The 15,297-nt window shown below is 48.5% G+C and overlaps 1 long non-coding RNA gene across 1 annotated transcript in view; it reads left to right on the top strand.

Annotated features, from left to right (window-relative positions):
- Positions 1 to 15,297, top strand: part of LOC135527052 (uncharacterized) — a 75,755-nt gene that overhangs the window by 19,855 nt on the left and 40,603 nt on the right. The window contains exon 2 of the long non-coding RNA XR_010453397.1: positions 11,415 to 11,535. This is a non-coding gene — a long non-coding RNA (uncharacterized LOC135527052). The remainder of the gene's footprint in view (positions 1 to 11,414; positions 11,536 to 15,297) is intronic.

Genomic DNA, 15,297 nt, shown 5'->3' with positions numbered 1-15,297 from the left:
CTGGAGCGCCCTGTATGTCCAGCTTGGGGCAGGCCTGTCCGGAGTAGTGACACTCGTGTGGGTCCGGCAAGACTGACAGCCAGCAGGGGAGTGTGTTTGCGTGTGTCAGTCTGTGTGTGTATGTGTGCGGAGGTGTGGGGGTTGGGGCAATGTGGTGGGGGTTAATCTTTCTGAACTGGGGCAGATGTTGTTAACAAGCTCCTCTCAGGTCGGCTCCCTGCGTGGGAAAATGGCATCAAATCCTCCTGGGGTCAGGGCTTTGGGGCTGACCCTCTGAGAGCCATCCATCCAACCAACCCTCTCTCCTCTCCTGTCCAGCCACTCACACTCACAATGGCCCAAACTGACTGATAGACAGCCCTCAGTCAATAAACCAAAAATTTAATTTGACATTTTCTCTGTTCCCTCTCTAGTCCTACCCTTCCTGGGTGGATATTCAGTGCGTTCGCAAAGTATTCAGACCTCTTGACTTTTGCCACAGTTTGTTACGTTACATCCTTATTCTAAATAGCTTTTCCCCCCTCATCAATCTACACACAATACCGCATGATGACAAAGCAAAAACAGGTTTTAGAAATTTTTGCAAATGTATAAAACAATAAAAAACTGAAAGATCACATTTATATAAGTATTCAGACCCTTTAATGAGTACTTTGTTGAAGCACCTTTGGCCGCAATTACAGCCTCGAGTCTTCTTGGGTATGTCACTACAAGCTTGGCACACCTGTATTTGGGGAGTTTCTCCCATTCTTTTCTGCAGATCCTCTCAAGCTCTGTCAGGTTGGATGGGGAACGTCGCTGCACAGCTATTTTCAGGTTTCTCCAGAGATGTTCGATCGGGTTCAAGTCCGAGCTCTGGCTTGGCCACTCAAGGACATTCAGAGACTGGTCCTGAATACTCTCATGCATTGTCTTTGCTGTGTGCTTAGGGTCATTGTCCTGTTGGAAGGTAAACCTTCACCCCAGTCTGAGGTCCTGAGTGCTCTTGAGCAGGTTTTCATCAAGAATCTCTCTGTACTTTGCTCCATTCATCTTCGCTCAATCCTGACAAGTCTTCCAGTCTCTGCCGCCGAAAAACATCCCAACAGCATGATGCTTCGACCAACATGCTTCACTGTAGGGATGGTTTCATCAGACCAGAGAAAATAGTTTCTCATGGTCTGAGAGTCCTTTAGGTGTCTTTTGGCAAACTCCAAGTGCCTTTTACTGAGGAGTGGCTTCCATCTGGCCACTACCATAAAGACCTGATTGGTGGAGTGCTGCAGAGATGGTTGTCCTTCTGGAAGGTTCTTCCATCTCCACAGAGGAACTCTGGAGCTCTTTCAGAGTGACCACTGGGTTCTTGTTCACCTCCCTGACCAAGGCCCTTCTCCCCAGATTGCTCAGTTTGGCCCGGGCATCCAGCCCTAGGAAGAGTCTTGGAGGTTCCTAACTTCTTCCACTTAAGAATGATGGAGGCCACTGTGTTCTTGGGGACCTTCAACGCTGCAGAAATGTTTGGTACCCTTCCCCAGATCTGTGCCTCGACACAATCCTGTCTCTGAGCTCTACGGACAATTCCTTCGACCCTATGGCTTGGTTTTTGCTCTGACATACACTGTCAACTGTGGGACCTTACATAGGCAGTGTGCCTTTCCAAATCATGTCCAATCAATTTAATTTACTACAGGTGGACTCCACTCAAGTTCTGGAAACATCTCAAGGATGATCAATGGAAAAAGGATGCACCTGATCTCAATTTCGAGTCTTATAGCAAAGGGTCTGAATTCTTATGTAAATAAGGTATTTCTGTTTTTCGCTTTGTCATTATGCGGTATTGTGTGTAGATTGATGAGGGAAAAAATGTCCTTAATCCATTAGAGAAATAGACTAACGTGACAAAATGTGGAAAAAGGGAAATGGCCTGAATAGTTTCCGAATTCACTGTAAGCACCAAGCCTCCAACAGACGTGTTCCGTAATGCAGATGTCTCTTGTTAATTATAGCGTATGGTTGCATTGCCGTGCGTTACACAAACACAAAGAATGCAGATTGGGAGACGCTTGAAAGGCATAGCCACCACCACTCCAGAATCAGAGTAGAGCCTTAGGACCAAATGACTTCCATTGATGTCAGTTGGTAAAATGATTAGAATGAAAGGTTTATAGACATTGGACAGCAATCAGGTGTAAATGTGAAGACGTGCGTGTTAGGGAATGGTTCTTTGAATTAATCCAATTTAAATGAATGGTTTTATTATTTTTTTCAATCACACATACACACTGTGTATATTCTTTCTAGGCCTGTACCATTTTCTTACTGTGATATTCTGTTAACAGGGCGAAAACAGTTGGCAGTCTTTGAGCGTGTTAATCTAGGATTGTTGCCCAACAGCTTCGATTGAGACTCCTGATAAGGTGTGTGGAATCTCAGAATGAAGACATACTGTCTCTGGCTTAGAATGACTAATAATATCCAGTCATTCAAAGTTGGGGTAAATGTCAATTCTATTCAGGAAAAATAGGAACGAAAATAAAAACAGGAAAATCGAAATTCCGATAGACAACAAGTGCAAACTTTATTTATGAATTTAATTTAAATTCATAACTTCAATTGGCATGCTATACTCAGCATAGTCCAATTCCACCTGCCCACTCAGACATAGTTGGAAGGCAGGCCAGAGTATCTCCTTTTCACTCCTGACTTTATGCGTGCCTCTCCCATGACTCGCCAGTGTGGGGGCGTGCCACGCTACCAGCCAGATTACCTTACAGATGCCTCAGATGTCACTAGAGCTACCTTTCCTCAACAACACCCAGCTCCCAATTTCAATATTACATTATTTAGGAACCTAATCTGTCCAAACACTTTTTGTTTTGCCATTTCAATTCCGATTAACTTCCTGAATCTTATTCTAGGGTTCCAGGGCGTTCAAAAAACATGAACAAAGACTCCAAAAACATCCAAGAAGAAGTGAGAATGACACAACTTCACGTGTACAACATCTAAAGACCTGCATCACTATACTGAGAGCTTTGCTGTTTGTAAAAGGATGCATTTGGGTGTTTCTGGAGTCTTTGTTAATGTTTTTTGATACCCGGGATCTCCAGTGTGAGGCTCAGAAAGTGAATTCGCTGGTGAGGTAAGTTTCTCCAAACCAAGTGAAAAATGTCTGGATCCTTCAATAAGATTCCATTTATATAAAAAATACAGATTAGGTTCCTAAATAATGACATTCTCCTGAATCCACAGCCCTGTTTGTTTTTGCACGGCAGGTGTGTGTGAATATGAGACTCATCAAACATGAGACATGCTTTACAGTCCCTTTGTCCACAAAGATTACAAACACAAATCACACCTAGGGCTGGGAAGGTACAATTCGCTGGAGGTGGTGGTTGTTGGTATAGCGAGGTGATATTTTTATAGGGTTCTCCCTTCAGGGATTCTTTGGTTTGTGTCTCAGAATGCCCTGTTGTTGAGGTTCACTTGAACTTGTTTGGGAGGATGACTGTATGTAATTGGTGGATGACACACATACACAGCCGATTGGGAAACAGGGTTAGGGAGCATAGATACACTATATATACAAAAGTATGTGGACACCCATTCAAATGAATGGATTCGGCTATTTCAGCCACACCTGTGTATAATATCGAGCACACAGCCATTCTATCACCATAGACAAATATTGGTAGTAGAATGGACTTACTGAAGTGCTCAGTGACTTTCAATGTGGCAACCTCATAGGATGCCACCTTTCCAACAAGTCAGTTTGTAAAATGTCTGTCCTACTAGAGCTGCCCCTGTCAACTGCAAGCACTGTTATTGTGAAGTGGAAACTTCTAGGAGCAACAAAGGCTCAGCTTCAAAGTGGGAGGCCGCACAAGCTCACAGAATGGGACCGCCAAGTGCTGAAGCACGTAGCGCGTAAAAAACGTCTGTCCTCGGTTGCAACAATCAAACTACTGAGTTAAAACAATACTTCTGGAAGCAACCGTCAGCACAAGAACTGTTTGTCGGGAGCTTTGTGAAATGGGTTTTCATAGCTGAGCAGCTACTCACAAGCCTAAGATCACCATGCGCAATACCAAGCCCCATGGATCTCCCAGTCGTGGCCGGCTGCAACAGAGCCTGGACTCGAACCAGGATCTCTAGTGGCACAGCTAGCACTGCAATGCAGTGCCTTAGACCACTGCGCCACTTGGGAGGCCCCCTGGTGCTCACATACTTCTGACCATGTAGTGTACCTCCATTATAACCTGTTTAAGGAAATCAAATAACATACAGTAGTGGTGAGTTGGTAAAATCTATGAGGAAGTCAGGAAAAAATTGCCATATTACAACCCATGTGTAATAATAATAATTGCGATGTTTGCTCTATAGCCGGTTTGTTCATATACCTTGCCACTCTGATATATGGGCCTAAGGCAGAGATAATAAGAACACAGTGGCAGAATAAATTCAACCACACCTTTGTTTCACCACAAAACCGGAAAGCAACATCTGTCCGGTGGATTCCAGAAAGCACATTGCATGTAACAAACCGTTACATGACCTACGACATGGTCAATCACGTTAATGTTTCTGACATTTTCGGACCACTAAACAGCTATTGATTTAGAACCGCAAGTTGCCTTGAAACAGGAGCTGCCTCCACTATTCCAGCACCATTTCAACTTCAACATTTCAATGTCATCAAATCACTTATACTTAGTCTAATACAGTGACAACTAAAAGATACCAAAAACAATTGAGTCCAATAGACCTAAACTAAATATCATGTGGCTGTCCAAGGTACTGATTTCTCTGTGTGTGTGTGTGTGTGTGTGTGTGTGTGTGTGTGTGTGTGTGTGTGTGTGTGTGTGTGTGTGTGTGTGTGTGTGTGTGTGTGTGTGTGTGTGTGTGTGTGTGTGTGGTGTGTGTGTGGGGGGGTGTAAGTAGAAAAATACATGTTGACTCACCCTACTTGTAGAAAAACACCAATGCCATCCTCCTCTCTTTCATGTTGCCAAAACGGTCTATCACTCTGTCATACAGTACACACTTTTAGTTGTGGTCTTAGGCTACTTGGCTAAAATGCTTGCTCGCTAGCCTAGTTTCCTTTCAAATCAAATCAAATCAAATTTTATTTGTCACATACACATGGTTAGCAGATGTTAATGCGAGTGTAGCGAAATGCTTGTGCTTCTAGTTCCGACAATGCAGTAATAACCAACAAGTAATCTAACTAACAATTCCTAATCTACTGTCTTATACACAGTGTAAGGGGATAAATAATATGTACATAAGGATATATGAGTGAGTGATGGTACAGAGCAGCATAGGCAAGATACAGTAGATGGTATCGAGTACAGTATATACATGTGAGATGAGTATTTAAACAAAGTGGCATAGTTAAAGTGGCTAGTGATACATGTATTACATAAGGATGCAGTCGATGATATAGAGTACAGTATATACGTATGCATATGAGATGAATAATGTAGGGTAAGTAACATTATATAAGGTAGCATTGTTTAAAGTGGCTAGTGATATATTTACAACATTTCCCATCAATTCCCATTATTAAAGTGGCTGGAGTTGTGTCAGTGTGTAGGCAGCAGCCACTCAATGTTTGTGGTGGCTGTTTAACAGTCTGATGGCCTTGAGATAGAAGCTGTTTTTCAGTCTCTCGGTCCCAGCTTTGATGCACCTGTACTGACCTCGCCTTCTGGATGATAGCGGGGTGAACAGGCAGTGGCTCGGGTGGTAGATGTCCTTGATGATCTTTATGGCCTTCTTGTAACATCGGGTGGTGTAGGTGTCCTGGAGGGCAGGTAGTTTGCCCCCGATGATGCGTTGTGCAGACCTCACTACCCTCTGGAGAGCCTTACGGTTGAGGGCGGAGCAGTTGCCGTACCAGGCGGTGATACAGCCCGCCAGGATGCTCTCGATTGTGCCTCTGTAGAAGTTTGTGAGTGCTTTTGGTGACAAGCCGAATTTCTTCAGCCTCCTGAGGTTGAAGAGGCTCTGCTGCGCCTTCTTCACGATGCTGTCTGTGTGGACCAATTCAGTTTGTCTGTGATGTGTATGCCGAGGAACTTAAAACTTGCTACTCTCTCCACTACTGTTCCATCGATGTGGATAGGGGGGTGTTCCCTCTGCTGTTTCCTGAAGTCCACAATCATCTCCTTAGTTTTGTTGACGTTGAGTGTGAGGTTATTTTCCTGACACCACACTCCGAGGGACCTCACCTCCTCCCTGTAGGCCGTCTCGTCGTTGTTGGTAATCAAGCCTACCACTGTTGTGTCGTCAGCAAACTTGATGATTGAGTTGGAGGCGTGCGTGGCCACGCAGTCGTGGGTGAACAGGGAGTACAGGAGAGGGCTCAGAACGCACCCCTGTGGGGCCCCAGTGTTGAGGATCAGCGGGGAGGAGATGTTGTTACCTACCCTCACCACCTGGGGGCGGCCCGTCAGGAAGTCCAGTACCCAGTTGCACAGGGCGGGGTCGAGACCCAGGGTCTCGAGCTTGATGACGAGCTTGGAGGGTACTATGGTGTTGAATGCCGAGCTGTAGTCGATGAACAGCATTCTCACATAGGTATTCCTCTTGTCCAGATGGGTTAGGGCAGTGTGGAGTGTGGTTGAGATTGCATCGTCTGTGGACCTATTTGAGCGGTAAGCAACAATTAGCCAGCTTGTTAACGTTGGCCGACTACAACTAGCTACATATTGAACTTCGGTCCTCTCAGGTCAGGGGCACAATGTATGAATTTAATGGTTGGATCAGAATCGCCATTATAGTCATTGGCCGGTACAGAGAATTAAGTAAAACCACAAGTGCAAATCCCTATCTCCATCCAGGAAAGAGACAATTTGAGCTAGTTAGCCAGCCACCAGAGGATAACAACACAACAAGATACAAGAATTTAAGTTGTTTCTGTCAATGACGTTTGGCTTTTGATGTGATTGTGTGAATCCATATCCAAACTGGCTTCCCTTGACACTTTTTTGTTGGTGCGCCAGGACCATTCACAGTTGACTAATATTTCATATTTTTTATCAAGGGACGCCAAATGATTGGCTAATATTTCATATTTTTTATCAAGGGACGCCAAATGCTCGTTGGCTTCCCTTTCATTCAATGCTATGGGCGGCAACAATGTCATACTCTTTTTGACCAGACCTATTGTGCGTGACCTAATATGTCCTATTTCACATTGTCTACGAACACTGGAGCACGTACCATGATTTCACCTAATTCGCAAAGAGCAGTTGTATTTACTCTGACCCTAGTTGACCCCGTCTTGAGAGCCTAGAAAACGGGGCCAAGTGTGTGTGTGTGTGAGTTAGGCCCGAGGTACATATGCGATATGTCCAGTGACAGCGATCTGATTACGGGATTCTATAGGGACGATACAGTTACAATGCAGCCATTGGGGCGCCGGGGTTGATGGAGGTAGGGGGCGACGCAAGGGGCAGATTAGGCCTCTCATCTAGGCCACAGATATTGATTAGTGGTGGTTGGGGGACAGTGAGAAGGAACACAGATTGACAGACACACAATTGGCGCGCGGTGCCTTAGACCCATCAGATGGCTCCTGATCGTATTCGTATTGTCACGATCTGTGTTCATTAAGCTCCTGGCTGTAACCTGTGTCAAACTCAATACCCATGCCACCCCTCCATTCAACACCCTCCCACACACACACGTGTGCAAACACACACTCAAATCCCCCCCACACAACCCATAGACATACAAAGCCCCCCCACACAACCCATACACATACAAAGCCCCCCACACAACCCATACACATACAAAGCCCCCCCACACACACAACCCACACTCATATATATATATATATATATATATATATATATATATATACAAACATACATCACACATAGACCCCCTCCACAAACACCCCACCACCACACTAACTCCTGTGCAGTGGGCGATAAAGTTCCCTCCCTGATCGGTGAGGGGTTTATGGGGGTCCCCTCCTGCCCTGTCCTACAGAGGAGGGGAGCGTTGGTTACCCTGGGAACGTGGGGGAGGTGGGACAAGCTCAGCCGCGGCTCAGTTCTGACTGACTCTGTCACCTATTGATTAGTTGCCATGGTGAGTTAGTCAGTGCTCTCTCTTTCCCGAACGGAGTTGTGTCCTGGAGAGTCAGGCAGTGCTACCCAGATGAGCCTCATTCTGCCCAGGCTTTGTCTGGAGGGAGCTGTGACCTCTCTCCTTCTCTCCACCTACTCCCTTTTGTCTTCTCTCACTTGTTTCTAGGACCGTGTCATTAGGCGAGTGTCTCTCCTGATGCTGGTTCAGTTCATCTGCACTAGAGCCCTGCCCATCTCCTCCATCTTGGTTACAATATGCATACAGCCAGTCTCATGAGGGCGGATAATAATATAGATTGTAAGTAAATAGTCTCAAGTTATTGAGCTCTGAAATCCCCCTGCACCACAGGGTTGCTATCTTGTATGATCCCTCTTCACTTATCTATGTACTGTCCTTGTTATGGTCATAAGTGGGGCCATGAGTTTTTCTTGACTATACGATGTAACCAGAAAAACTCTGGGCCATAGCTTTAGGCAATGACTAGGGTCCAGAGTTTTTTCCCCAGGCAAGGTAATTTGAGATCAGGAAAAACTCCTGTCCCTGGTCATTAGTTCTGAGACAAAGGTATGGTAGACCCATTGGAGGACAGGGTCCCTGTGGTGTCAGGGTTCCACCTGCAGTAGCTAAAACCTACACAGTAGCTGACAGCCCGGTTGGAGCCCAGAGGCCGTCACCCACCAAGGGCCAATCTGCACTTCACACCTCAGGGGGCATTAGCATGCAGCAGGGACTTGAAGGGAGGCCTGCTATGGACATCCAGGGCCGAGGGCCCACAGGTGGGGAGCAGGAGACAAGAGACATGAAGGAAGATGGAGAGTACAAGACAGAAGATAAGGAAAGCCAAAGCATAGCTCAGCCACTCTGGAGTGTTTATAGTGCATTAGATCTTCCTATCACCTTCCTTGGTTCCTCTTTCATCAAGGCTGCCATGAGTGTCTTAATGTGTGGTTGGCCTGGAGGCCTCACCTGTCAAAGCGATGAAGTGTCGTCTGCTTTATTTCCATTTCAGGAAAAAAGTCATGGAGAAAAAATCTGTTAAGTAGGAGGCTGTTTTTTCTTCCTTATAAAAATCTTGGCAGCCTGTATTTAACTTTTTGTTTCTTCAAGAAATGCTCACTCTTCTCTCTATTTAGGAGCTGTGCACAGTTCATCAAGATTAACCTGAAGCTTGTCCTCCCCCATATCACACCTCAGATGCATAAACATGCCAGTGCTCCCCATCTCACCCCACCCAGGGGGCCTCCCAGGGGGCCTGCATGGCTTTAGTGCCTGAGCTGTGACACCAATCAGGGGAGATGGCGGGCTCCTTTGTCATGCTAACACCAATCGCCTCTAGTTTCTTATTCAAATGACCCCCTCCCTTTCTCCTCTCCCTCACTCTCCTCCCGCTCCCCACCCTTCTCTCCCTTCCTCTCTCTCAAGTCCAAGTAAATCCACTACTGAGCGAGGGGGGGAGAAAGAGTAATAGAGAGAGAGATAGATAAGGGATGACAGAGGGAGAGTGCCTGTGCCCCAGGGCTACTGAGCTGATCTGATCTGCGGGAAATCCTCTCTCCTGGGGACCAGCCCGTGTCTCAGTAGTCTCAGAGCACGGGGCTGTTATCATACCCAACGGAGGCCAAACATTTCATATTCAAACGCTACACTCCAGGCCTATGACCAGCGGAGGGCTCTTTATGGCCTAGGCCCTAGATCAGGGGTCAATATGGTGATTTAATAGCCCAGGCTAAAGACGAGAAAGAGCGGGGGAGTGGAGTGATTTAGGGGCTGAATGAGTATTAAAAAAGCATTTTTCCTAAGTTGTCATGTAAATTGGAATCCCTCCCTCCTCGCTTTCCTCCTAGCTTGTATAACTCCTCTGTGTTCACCCGAGGACTTTCCTTTGAAAAAAAGTCCACTTTCGCCAGTCTAGACGCCATTCCCGCCCGACTTGTCAGACCTGTAAACAGTAGCTGTGGAGGAGGAGAAGTTGATGATAGTGAAATGGACGAAGATTATAGACGGAGATAAAGAGATGTTAGCGAGGGCTTTTTAACACATCTGCTCTGTGCGGTGCCACCTCGTCTCAAGTTTCCGATGTGCTGCAGCTGCAGTGGCTTGTTATTCCGGTCCCTCTGGGTGTGTTCTCCTCTGCACTGGGAGAGGCTCCAGTGACATAGGACAGGTCTGTGTGTGTGTGTGTGTGTGTGTGTGTGTTGTGATGGGGAATACAGGTGACTAATACCATTTTTCTGGCAGAGTTCCTGACTTGCAGATGTAATTAACATGCTGACTACATCGGGCACGCGAGCATGTTGATTTTGTCCATCCACGCCAGACGCGATCAAGACACGCAGGTTGAAATATCAAAGCAAACTCTGAACCAACTATATTCATTTGGGGACGGGTTGAAACACATGAAACATTAATGGACATTTAGCTAGCTAGCTTGTTGTTGCCAGCTCATTTGTCCTCTGATATAAACATTGGGTTGTTTTCTACATGGAATGCACATTGTCTTTTTTTTATGGATCGTTGTAGAACAAAATCATGTGTTCTCTACTCCGACAATTAATCCACAGATAAAAGGAGGAACCTAGTGAGTTTCTAGTAATCTCTCGGAGTCTTCTTCTTCTGTGGACTTTATATGGTGGTTTCCAACTAACTTTAAGTTGCATTACCACCAACTGGACTGGAGTGTAGACCTCAGTTCATCTTTCAATCACCCACGTGGGTATATGCTCCTGAAAACCAATGAGGAGATGGGAGAGACGGGACTTGCAGCGCATCAAAACATCAAAAAAGAACCAAGTTCTATTTTAGCGCCTGGCTACGCTGACGCGCACGAGCATTTTGGATGAAATGATTGAATAACATGTACATGTACATTTATTTTGCAAGGCTCGCGCTTGCAACGCGGGCGGTGTCGTCAGCTTGTAAGCCACCTCTGTTATCCTTTACCAAAACGAAATATCTTGTTTTTACCCTTTCCAGTTACTGCTCCCTCCTCTGTGGCTCCATACTGTCTAAGTGTTTGTGACTCATACAGCTTTCCTTCCCCCAGAGGCAAAAGGCCTTCCTTCATTATCACCATATCAGCTTATACGTAGTGCTGCAGATGAGGCTTTGATGGTGAGTGGATGTGAGGGAAGCTAGCAGAGGATAGATGCTGTCCTGAAAGACTTCGGTCACATATGAACTGTGGCATTTCTGTCTACCTCGGCCTAGTACTCTTTTGAGGTTGTGGACTTGGCAACGGCGTCAAGCCTTTGTGCACACATCCTTTTTTTCTTCGTCATGAAACGTTGTGTTTATTGCTACATTTAACAGGATATCGTGTAATCTGTTCACAGGAAGCCGTGCCAACCCCATTGGAGATGTATGTTTGAAGATAATCGTAGGAAATCCTCCACCCAACCCAGAGAAACCCTCTCCTGGTCAGCAGCAACCCTGGATTACCCTACTACCTGACAGGTGGGTTGTACAGGCCCACTCAGGCTCTGACATGGGCTTTGGTGGACTTCTCCCAAACCATAGCTAGGGTCAAGGCCATCCAAATTCCTAACAATTCAGAAACGGAGTTACTCTCCAATGATGAAATTAACTCTGATGACACAATGATCCTATCATGGTGGTCTGGGGTCAGGGGGGCTCACGGTTGTTGAGTGGTGTGTGTGAGGCAGGACCAGGGGGACTCACAGTTGTTGAGTGGTGTGTGTGAGGCAGGACCAGGGGGACTCACAGTTGTTGAGTGGTGTGTGTGAGGCAGGACCAGGGGGCTCACGGTTGTTGAGTGGTGTGTGTGAGGCAGGACCAGGGGGACTCACAGTTGTTGAGTGGTGTGTGTGAGGCAGGACCAGGAGAGCTCACGGTTGTTGAGTGGTGTGTGTGAGGCAGGACCAGAGAGCTCACGGTTGTTGAGTGGTGTGTGTGAGGCAGGACCAGGAGGGCTCACGGTTGTTGAGTGGTGTGTGTGAGGCAGGACCAGGGGGACTCACAGTTGTTGAGTGGTGTGTGTGAGGCAGGACCAGGGGGACTCACAGTTGTTGAGTGGTGTGTGTGAGGCAGGACCAGGGGGACTCACAGTTGTTGAGTGGTGTGTGTGAGGCAGGACCAGGGGGCTCACGGTTGTTGAGTGGTGTGTGTGAGGCAGGACCAGGGGGGCTCACGGTTGTTGAGTGGTGTGTGTGAGGCAGGACCAGGAGGGCTCACGGTTGTTGAGTGGTGTGTGTGAGGCAGGACCAGGAGGGCTCACGGTTGTTGAGTGGTGTGTGTGAGGCAGGACCAGGGGGACTCACAGTTGTTGAGTGGTGTGTGTGAGGCAGGACCAGGGGGACTCACAGTTGTTGAGTGGTGTGTGTGAGGCAGGACCAGGGGGACTCACAGTTGTTGAGTGGTGTGTGTGAGGCAGGACCAGGGGGCTCACGGTTGTTGAGTGGTGTGTGTGAGGCAGGACCAGGGGCTCACGGTTGTTGAGTGGTGTGTGTGAGGCAGGACCAGGGGGACTCACAGTTGTTGAGTGGTGTGTGTGAGGCAGGACCAGGGGGACTCACAGTTGTTGAGTGGTGTGTGTGAGGCAGGACCAGGGGGACTCACAGTTGTTGAGTGGTGTGTGTGAGGCAGGACCAGGAGGGCTCACGGTTGTTGAGTGGTGTGTGTGAGGCAGGACCAGGAGGGCTCACGGTTGTTGAGTGGTGTGTGTGAGGCAGGACCAGGGGGACTCACAGTTGTTGAGTGGTGTGTGTGAGGCAGGACCAGGGGGACTCACAGTTGTTGAGTGGTGTGTGTGAGGCAGGACCAGGGGGACTCACAGTTGTTGAGTGGTGTGTGTGAGGCAGGACCAGGGGGCTCACGGTTGTTGAGTGGTGTGTGTGAGGCAGGACCAGGGGGCTCACGGTTGTTGAGTGGTGTGTGTGAGGCAGGACCAGGGGGACTCACAGTTGTTGAGTGGTGTGTGTGAGGCAGGACCAGGGGGACTCACAGTTGTTGAGTGGTGTGTGTGAGGCAGGACCAGGGGGACTCACAGTTGTTGAGTGGTGTGTGTGAGGCAGGACCAGGGGGCTCACGGTTGTTGAGTGGTGTGTGTGAGGCAGGACCAGGGGGACTCACAGTTGTTGAGTGGTGTGTGTGAGGCAGGACCAGGGGGACTCACAGTTGTTGAGTGGTGTGTGTGAGGCAGGACCAGGGGGACTCACAGTTGTTGAGTGGTGTGTGTGAGGCAGGACCAGGGGGCTCACGGTTGTTGAGTGGTGTGTGTGAGGCAGGACCAGGGGGGCTCACGGTTGTTGAGTGGTGTGTGTGAGGCAGGACCAGGAGGGCTCACGGTTGTTGAGTGGTGTGTGTGAGGCAGGACCAGGAGGGCTCACGGTTGCTGAGTGGTGTGTGAGAGGCAGGACCAGGGGGGCTCACAGTTGTTGAGTGGTGTGTGTGAGGCAGGACCAGGGGGCTCACGGTTGTTGAGTGGTGTGTGTGAGGCAGGACCAGGGGGCTCACGGTTGTTGAGTGGTGTGTGTGAGGCAGGACCAGGGGGGCTCACGGTTGTTGAGTGGTGTGTGTGAGGCGGGACAAGGGGGGCTCACGGTTGTTGAGTGGTGTGTGTGAGGCGGGACCAGGGGGGCTCACGGTTGTTGAGTGGTGTGTGTGAGGTGGGACCAGGGGGCTCACGGTTGTTGAGTGGTGTGTGTGAGGCGGGACCAGGGGGGCTCACGGTTGTTGAGTGGTGTGTGTGAGGTGGGACCAGGGGGCTCACGGTTGTTGAGTGGTGTGTGTGAGGCGGGACCAGGGGGCTCACGGTTGTTGAGTGGTGTGTGTGAGGTGGGACCAGGGGGCTCACGGTTGTTGAGTGGTGTGTGTGAGGTGGGACCAGGGGGCTCACGGTTGTTGAGTGGTGTGTGGGAGGCGGGACCAGGGGGGCTCACGGTTGTTGAGTGGTGTGTGTGAGGTGGGACCAGGGGGGCTCACGGTTGTTGAGTGGTGTGTGTGAGGCAGGACCAGGGGGGCTCACGGTTGTTGAGTGGTGTGTGGGAGGCGGGACCAGGGGGCTCACGGTTGTTGAGTGGTGTGTGTGAGGTGGGACCAGGGGGCTCACGGTTGTTGAGTGGTGTGTGTGAGGTGGGACCAGGGGGGCTCACGGTTGTTGAGTGGTGTGTGTGAGGTGGGACCAGGGGGGCTCACGGTTGTTGAGTGGTGTGTGTGAGGTGGGACCAGGGGGGCTCACGGTTGTTGAGTGGTGTGTGTGAGGCAGGACCAGGGGGGCTCACGGTTGTTGAGTGGTGTGTGTGAGGTGGGACCAGGTGAGGTGCACTTCTCAGCCACACTGTCATTACTGATCCTCTGGTGGCTGGGAAGAAAGGGGCTCCTTGCCACATAGGCTGCCCTCCCCCTGTCCATGCCTGCCTGCCCTGCGCACAGGTAGGGTTGGTAGCGCCAGGCGGCACCACTCACAGTTCACACACTGTCACGTGTGGCAGCAGGTAAAGGAGGAGGGAAGGGGTGTAGAGGTGTGCTCCCTCTCCTCTCATCTCCCCTCTGACCATTCTGTTTCCCACCCTTCAGCCCTCTCTTTCTCCTCTTCCCTCAACCCTCTCCTCTCCATTCTCTCCCATGCACCTGCAGCACTTGTGTCCAGGCCGTAGAGCTGAAGGATTGGGGTGTTCTGAGGGTTGGAGGGGGACACCGTCAAACAGCATGGGGAAGAAATTTCTAACTGCTGCTTTTTGATATGGGACAGTGTAATATCACATTGTTTAGACTATATGTAATGTAGTTAGACAGAGAGGGAAGGAGTTTACAGTATTTTTTATGGCAGGTCTTTCTAACTGTCCCATAAAGTAACCTTTATGGGTTGGTGTCAATACTCATCTATAAGAAGTGACTTGCTAACAACCGATTAACCCTAAACATGCCTGTCCTCTATACAATCTGGTGTTGCAGCTCAGGTCTGTTTAGCTTATAGCTAATAATACAGTAACTTAATCAGATACAGTGGGGCAAAAAAGTATTTAGTCAGCCACCAATTGTGCAAGTTCTCCCACTTAAAAAGATGAGAGAGGCCTGTAAATTTCATCATAGGTACACTTCAACTATAACAGACAACATGAGAAAAAGAAATCCAGAAAATCACAATGTAGGATTTTTAATGAATTTATTTGCAAATTATGGTGGAAAATAAGTATTTGGTCACCTACAAACAAGCAAGATTTCTTGCTCTCACAGACCTGTAACTTCTTCTTTAAG

Source organism: Oncorhynchus masou, chromosome 32 (assembly GCF_036934945.1).
Source record: "Oncorhynchus masou masou isolate Uvic2021 chromosome 32, UVic_Omas_1.1, whole genome shotgun sequence".
NCBI lineage: Eukaryota > Metazoa > Chordata > Actinopteri > Salmoniformes > Salmonidae > Oncorhynchus > Oncorhynchus masou.
This window is presented reverse-complemented; position numbering and strand designations above follow the sequence as displayed.